General features: G+C 37.0%; 1 pseudogene; it reads right to left on the reverse strand.

The window, feature by feature from the left end:
• Positions 1–6,845: 6,845 nt before the first annotated feature.
• LOC108976947 lies at positions 6,846–7,275 on the reverse strand (annotated as a pseudogene).
• Between the last annotated feature and the right edge of the window lie 1,287 nt (positions 7,276–8,562).

Here is an 8,562-nt window from a genome sequence, read left to right on the forward strand (position 1 = left end):
CATTTGGCTGCGATGAATACTCCACCACCTCGTTCTAGACCGGCCAAAACTGGATCCCTATCGTGACTAAAAATTGTATAAGTGCTGTCGATTAGTTCGCCGTCGTGAATCGAATTTTGTAACCATGACTCAGTAATACAAATGAGGTCGATATTACTGACGGCAAAGGCTGTGAAAAATTTATATAGTTTTATTCGGAGCCCCCGCGTGTTTTGATAGTACACTTGAAGAGCTTCGGGTTTCTTTCTTTTCACTGATGGGGCGATAGATTTTGTTAACTATCTGCGGTATGCCATGGATATACTTGATGGTTATACTTGTGTCACCATTCTTGTTGAGAGTGTTTAATTCAGAGCGTAAAACATTAAGGTGAGTCTGTTGTGCAGGGGTTAGGTCTGGTTTGAATCTAACCTGAGAACTCTCACTCTGCTTTAGTTTAAAAATTTCTCTGGCATCAGCAACTGACTGGGTCTCTAGAATCAGACGACGTGTACGGTTAGGTGCCTGACGTCCAAGTCTTCAGATTTTGAATCCAGTTAACTTAGCAGATAATTCATGCGATAATACAGCTGAGAGTGATACTCTGTCATCTTCCAGTCGGTCGATGCCAGTAGCTTTGGTTGACTCTGAAATTCCAAGAGCGRTGACGTTTGACTCACGTTTCTTACGATCATTAATTTCTTTTATAATGTCCTCAGGAGAAGATGGTGATRATGATGAGATTTTGTAGGAGCATAAAATAGTTGTTATACGGTCATTCAGACTCGCGCATTTTTTATCGGTGATGGCATGTTGCTTGGCGAGCGCTTTAACTTCGTTTTTTAACCCGGTGATACTTTCACTAATAGAAGATTTAAAGTTTTCAAGATTGTCATTAAATTTTTTGGCAAATTCTTCAAATTGTTTATTTAGGACATTTTCAAGTCTATCAACATTGTCATTCTCACTTTCATCCTCCGAGTCATCAGAATGTCTTACACTAACCTCCAAATCATTGCATTCCAGACACCTCCATAAAATACGATTCACTTTGATATTTACTGCTACTGCGTCAAATTCAGCATTACTGAGGTTCAGACATCTGGTATGAAACCACCTCTGGCACATAGAGCATCTCAATCCTTTGGTGTTTTTTCTCACGTTTTCAGAACAGCTACTACATGTGTTGTTTACAATTAGCTTTTTAGGTGGCATGTTGATAATCAGATTGACACATTAACAGTAGTATTAGTAACTAAAAAATTTATGTATTCGCAACACGATATTTTACTCTATTAATTTAGTCAATCAGAGTTTATTAATTTACAAAAATTATTTTAATTAATAATACAATACCACGAGCGAAAAAACCATGTATGCCTACTTGGTAGAGTTGCCAACATATGAAACACAATTTCGAAAAAAAGCAACTACATTTCTACAACCGTTTTGTGAAACGCCACCAAAAAAAAAAAACAAGTTAAAAATAAATATTTTTCGGGAACCATAAAAGCCAATTCACATTAAAAAAAAACATCACATGGTAACAAAACATACAGTAGTAAAGCGTGCTACCTATATACAGGTACGGACAATCGAATATAACCATCAATATAAAACAGAACACACAAATAATTACTATAATACTGAATATTGAAAACAGGAAAAAAATATGTATGTGCTACCAGAAGCTAATAAAAAAAGAAAAGTAACGAAAAATTTCTAAAAGCAGTTACGCGAAAAATTATAGGGACAGTGGCCTAGAACTAACTAAGTTCATGTGCATCCGGAAATAGAAACAAAATATAAATAAAAAAGTTTCTAGAACGTTTAAAAGATTTATAAATAAAAGGACATCTTTACTTTTATGCAACTGCTCCAAAAACAAATACTCCGCGACTCATTTACAACTACTACAACAATGGAGAATCTAAACCAAACCATCGCCGAACTGAAGAGGGTTATCGCAAGGCAAGAAGAATTGCTACAAATCCAACAACAAGAAATGCAACAACAACGTGCTCAACATCTACTTCAACTACAAATGAATCAACAAAAACTGTTGCACAGATTCTAAATGGCACCAAGGGACATCATGGACGAATTCCGTAGAATGAATCCACTAGAAGATAATCCAAAAGCGTTTATCAAAGCGGTCGAAACCAACATTTCTCTCTGCGGCACAGAACCGGAACTCATCCAACATTGTATCAAACGAAAAAATACTGGGCACTTATGGAAAAAGAACGAGAGAGCTGGAGGACAACTCATCGTGGGAAACGATTAAAGCTAAAATTCTACAAGGATCTCGTCCAAGGAAGACATACGCAGAGGTATGCATTTTTTGTAGGACGGTCAAAGTAAGAACCTTAATGAATTATTTATAATTTTTGAAAAATATAAAGCGGACATAAACGAAATATACATATTCGATACTTTAAAACCGGGCATTTACAAACCCGAAAATGAAGATAGGAACTTAGTCTATATACTGTTAGAGAAAATCGATGGGCCTATAAGGGCACATATAAACGAAACGAAAGGTTCGATATAGTCGTAAAATATTCAAAGTTAAAATTGCTTCAGGACAAAAGAGCTATAGATTATAGACATCGAGAATATGGAAAAACCAACAATAGGAAACAACAGAATTAAATGCCTAATAGATAGAATAAAACCAAAAATTGATGTAGAAAAAAACGGAGATTTGCGCACTCGAATTCAATGACATGAAAAGCTTAAACTTGAATCATCGAATATCGAAGAAAGCCAATCGATAAAAGATCTATTACAAGAGTTTAACGAATTATTTTTCAAAGAAGGAGATAAACTTTCTTTTACGTATAAAATCAAACATCAAATTATTACAACAAACGATAGACCCATTTATTCGAAAATTTATAGGTATCCACAAGTTCATGAATTAGAAATACAAAAACAAGTAAACGAAATGTTAGAACATAATACAATTAGAGGAAGCAACTCTGCTTACAATAGCCCTTTGTGGACAGTCCAAAAAAAAGCAGATGCAGACGAAAATAAAAGATGGCGTAACAACGTCGATTACAGGAGACTAAATGAAATTACAAATTAGCGATAAATTCCCGATAGAAAGAAAACAGCTTTTTCTACTATGTTAGAACATTATGAATTCTTAAGAATGCCATTTGGTCTTAAAAATGYTCCATCGGTCTTCCAACATCTTATGAACTCAGTATTTCGAGATTTTATAAAGAAGATATACGTTGTGTTATTAGACGACACTTTGATTTTTATTACTTCTTTGTCAGAACATATAAATAATATGCGATAAAATTTTACGAAACAAAAACAAGCAAAATTAGAAATACGTTTAGAAAAATAGAGTTTTTTAAAGAAAGAAACAGACTTTTTAGGTCATAAAATAACTCCTGAAGGAATAAAACCAAAACCAAATAAAGTTGAAGTCATCAAAAAACAAAAGTTACTAATTTTTCAAAAGCAAATAAAATCTTTCTTAGGCATTACCGACTTCTATAAGGAATTTATAAAACACCATTCTAAAATAGCTTATCCTATGGTCACATATCTGAAAAAAGATGCATAAATTAATGTTAATAAACCAAGTTATATAACCGCTTTCGAAAATTTAAAAAATATTATTACTGTATAATATTTGAATAAAACACGAGGAACTGCAGTTGATATGACCTATCGTCACAACTTTATTTTTAGCACTGTCACAAATCCGCAAAGAGCGGCAATTATATGCCGCTTGTGTAGTAGGCACATGTTCAAAAATGCAATGATAATAACTGCACATCAATAGGTAATACACTTTGTGTAGGTGCGAATAGATGCGCTTATACTTAATATGTAGATATGTATGTAAACTAATTAGGATTTCGGGAATAGAGCATATGATAGCGGTGTGCATATGTAGAGTAGGCAGCAGTCAGCGTCGCTAACATATGTATGTACATGCTGGGCAGTAAATAGCTGAATGCAAAGAACAAAAGAAAGAAGAAATAACGCTACAATCAGGCGATATGTATCCCATAGGCATAGCGTATGCCAACTTAGATGGGGGATTATACCCTATACGATATTTCATTTCGAATAAGTACGACAGCTCCTATTTGGAGGTTTGGTTCAGGCCTTCAGATACTCATTTTGCCACTTGCTACGGGCCTGAAGCGAATTCAGATACTCATTTTGCCAGCGTTTCCAAAATTGTTCGAACATTACTTGCAAGCGCTGCCAATAATGGAGGCAGTTGCACGGTACATCTGGTAATGGTTGCTCAGGACGGCAATTGATTGGTCGGCCAATGATGAAATCACCTGGCGTTAGGGCCAGTCCTCCTTCGGGGTCATCATGTAAGGCTTCAATTGGTCGGGAATTTAGACAAGCTTCAATCCTTGTCAATAGCGTTAAAAGCTCATGATATCGCAATAACTGTTGGCCCATAATGCGAAGTAAATGATTCTTGGCCGATGAACTTCCATCGAGTACCAACATGAGCAACGTGCTGTTGCGCGTATGAGGTTACCCATTCCTTTACATCTCCACGCATTTGTCTATCAACGCCTACAAACTGGGTGCCGTTGTCGCTGAAGAGCTTGGCACAAATACCGCGGCGACTAATAAATCGGTCGTAAACGTCTATGAAGGATCTCGTATTCAAATCCTCAGCAAGTTCTATATGGACTGCTCGTGAGGCCATACAGACGAATATAGCAGCATATGTCTTAGATGTTGTGGTTGACTTTCTGTTACCAATNCAAGGCAAGAAGAATTGCTACAAATCCAACAACAAGAAATGCAACAACAACGTGCTCAACATCTACTTCAACTACAAATGAATCAACAAAAACTGTTGCACAGATTCTAAATGGCACCAAGGGACATCATGGACGAATTCCGTAGAATGAATCCACTAGAAGATAATCCAAAAGCGTTTATCAAAGCGGTCGAAACCAACATTTCTCTCTGCGGCACAGAACCGGAACTCATCCAACATTGTATCAAACGAAAAAATACTGGGCACTTATGGAAAAAGAACGAGAGAGCTGGAGGACAACTCATCGTGGGAAACGATTAAAGCTAAAATTCTACAAGGATCTCGTCCAAGGAAGACATACGCAGAGGTATGCATTTTTTGTAGGACGGTCAAAGTAAGAACCTTAATGAATTATTTATAATTTTTGAAAAATATAAAGCGGACATAAACGAAATATACATATTCGATACTTTAAAACCGGGCATTTACAAACCCGAAAATGAAGATAGGAACTTAGTCTATATACTGTTAGAGAAAATCGATGGGCCTATAAGGGCACATATAAACGAAACGAAAGGTTCGATATAGTCGTAAAATATTCAAAGTTAAAATTGCTTCAGGACAAAAGAGCTATAGATTATAGACATCGAGAATATGGAAAAACCAACAATAGGAAACAACAGAATTAAATGCCTAATAGATAGAATAAAACCAAAAATTGATGTAGAAAAAAACGGAGATTTGCGCACTCGAATTCAATGACATGAAAAGCTTAAACTTGAATCATCGAATATCGAAGAAAGCCAATCGATAAAAGATCTATTACAAGAGTTTAACGAATTATTTTTCAAAGAAGGAGATAAACTTTCTTTTACGTATAAAATCAAACATCAAATTATTACAACAAACGATAGACCCATTTATTCGAAAATTTATAGGTATCCACAAGTTCATGAATTAGAAATACAAAAACAAGTAAACGAAATGTTAGAACATAATACAATTAGAGGAAGCAACTCTGCTTACAATAGCCCTTTGTGGACAGTCCAAAAAAAAGCAGATGCAGACGAAAATAAAAGATGGCGTAACAACGTCGATTACAGGAGACTAAATGAAATTACAAATTAGCGATAAATTCCCGATAGAAAGAAAACAGCTTTTTCTACTATGTTAGAACATTATGAATTCTTAAGAATGCCATTTGGTCTTAAAAATGYTCCATCGGTCTTCCAACATCTTATGAACTCAGTATTTCGAGATTTTATAAAGAAGATATACGTTGTGTTATTAGACGACACTTTGATTTTTATTACTTCTTTGTCAGAACATATAAATAATATGCGATAAAATTTTACGAAACAAAAACAAGCAAAATTAGAAATACGTTTAGAAAAATAGAGTTTTTTAAAGAAAGAAACAGACTTTTTAGGTCATAAAATAACTCCTGAAGGAATAAAACCAAAACCAAATAAAGTTGAAGTCATCAAAAAACAAAAGTTACTAATTTTTCAAAAGCAAATAAAATCTTTCTTAGGCATTACCGACTTCTATAAGGAATTTATAAAACACCATTCTAAAATAGCTTATCCTATGGTCACATATCTGAAAAAAGATGCATAAATTAATGTTAATAAACCAAGTTATATAACCGCTTTCGAAAATTTAAAAAATATTATTACTGTATAATATTTGAATAAAACACGAGGAACTGCAGTTGATATGACCTATCGTCACAACTTTATTTTTAGCACTGTCACAAATCCGCAAAGAGCGGCAATTATATGCCGCTTGTGTAGTAGGCACATGTTCAAAAATGCAATGATAATAACTGCACATCAATAGGTAATACACTTTGTGTAGGTGCGAATAGATGCGCTTATACTTAATATGTAGATATGTATGTAAACTAATTAGGATTTCGGGAATAGAGCATATGATAGCGGTGTGCATATGTAGAGTAGGCAGCAGTCAGCGTCGCTAACATATGTATGTACATGCTGGGCAGTAAATAGCTGAATGCAAAGAACAAAAGAAAGAAGAAATAACGCTACAATCAGGCGATATGTATCCCATAGGCATAGCGTATGCCAACTTAGATGGGGGATTATACCCTATACGATATTTCATTTCGAATAAGTACGACAGCTCCTATTTGGAGGTTTGGTTCAGGCCTTCAGATACTCATTTTGCCACTTGCTACGGGCCTGAAGCGAATTCAGATACTCATTTTGCCAGCGTTTCCAAAATTGTTCGAACATTACTTGCAAGCGCTGCCAATAATGGAGGCAGTTGCACGGTACATCTGGTAATGGTTGCTCAGGACGGCAATTGATTGGTCGGCCAATGATGAAATCACCTGGCGTTAGGGCCAGTCCTCCTTCGGGGTCATCATGTAAGGCTTCAATTGGTCGGGAATTTAGACAAGCTTCAATCCTTGTCAATAGCGTTAAAAGCTCATGATATCGCAATAACTGTTGGCCCATAATGCGAAGTAAATGATTCTTGGCCGATGAACTTCCATCGAGTACCAACATGAGCAACGTGCTGTTGCGCGTATGAGGTTACCCATTCCTTTACATCTCCACGCATTTGTCTATCAACGCCTACAAACTGGGTGCCGTTGTCGCTGAAGAGCTTGGCACAAATACCGCGGCGACTAATAAATCGGTCGTAAACGTCTATGAAGGATCTCGTATTCAAATCCTCAGCAAGTTCTATATGGACTGCTCGTGAGGCCATACAGACGAATATAGCAGCATATGTCTTAGATGTTGTGGTTGACTTTCTGTTACCAATGCGGACATGAAGCGGACCACAATAATCTRGGCCGCTGTTTGAAAAAACTGGAGCCGCAAGTACCCGTCCACGGGGTAACGAAGCCATTTGTTGATTCTGGAGATTTCGTTGATGTCTCCGACACACGCTACAYTTCCATATGTACGCCTTTACTTGCGAGCGCGCGTGAATGATCCAAAACCGTCGTCGTAGGTATTGTAACATTTGCTGGATACCACCATGAAGACATCGTCTATGGGAATCGGCCATTAATAAGTAAGCAAATGATCGTCTGGGAACAATCATTGGATGTCGTTGTTCGTTAGATATTTCTGCATTCCGGAGACGCCCGCCGACTCGCAAAATGGCTTCAGGATCTACATATGGATTTAGGGCTAACAGGTGGTTTCGACTTTCTAACCTGGAATTTGATTTCAGAGCATTAATTTCTCGTCTATATGCCTTACCTTGAGCTTGTTTAACAGTTAGAAGCAGAGCCCATTCGTATTCTTCGGCTGTCACAATATTTGACCTCTGACCCTTGTAACGTGGCAGAAAACGTCTTAATCGTGCTGTTGTATTGAGGACACGACTAAGTATGCTAAATTTCTCAAGGAGAGGAATTCGGTGACCATTGGCAAAAGTCATAAGACATTGGGGATGATCCTGGCGAGTGGTTATGAGAGTACGAAAAGRTTGAAATTCTAGAGTCTGTGCCTGGAGTTGCTTTTCCGTTAGTTCMGGCACAACTGGATCATTTTCGATGCATATATAACAAGAAGGTGGACCTGTCTACCATAGCGGATGATGCAGAAGGCCTGCAGGCGTAATTCCTCGACTTGTACAATCGGCCGGATTGTACTCGGAGCGAATATGTCGCCAACATTCTACCTTGGTGTGGGCCTGGATGTATGCAACTCGATTACCAACGAACTGTTTCAAAACTGAAGGTTGTTTATGAATCCCATGTAAAACAATAGTTGAATCACTCCAGAGTGTGTAAGGGACGTCGTCTAAACGGAGCGCCCTTTGCACATGACGTAGAG

The sequence above is a fragment of the Bactrocera latifrons genome, unplaced genomic scaffold (genome assembly GCF_001853355.1).
Source record: "Bactrocera latifrons isolate USDA-ARS-PBARC rearing strain unplaced genomic scaffold, ASM185335v1 scaffold_819, whole genome shotgun sequence".
NCBI classification, from domain to species: Eukaryota; Metazoa; Arthropoda; class Insecta; order Diptera; family Tephritidae; genus Bactrocera; species Bactrocera latifrons.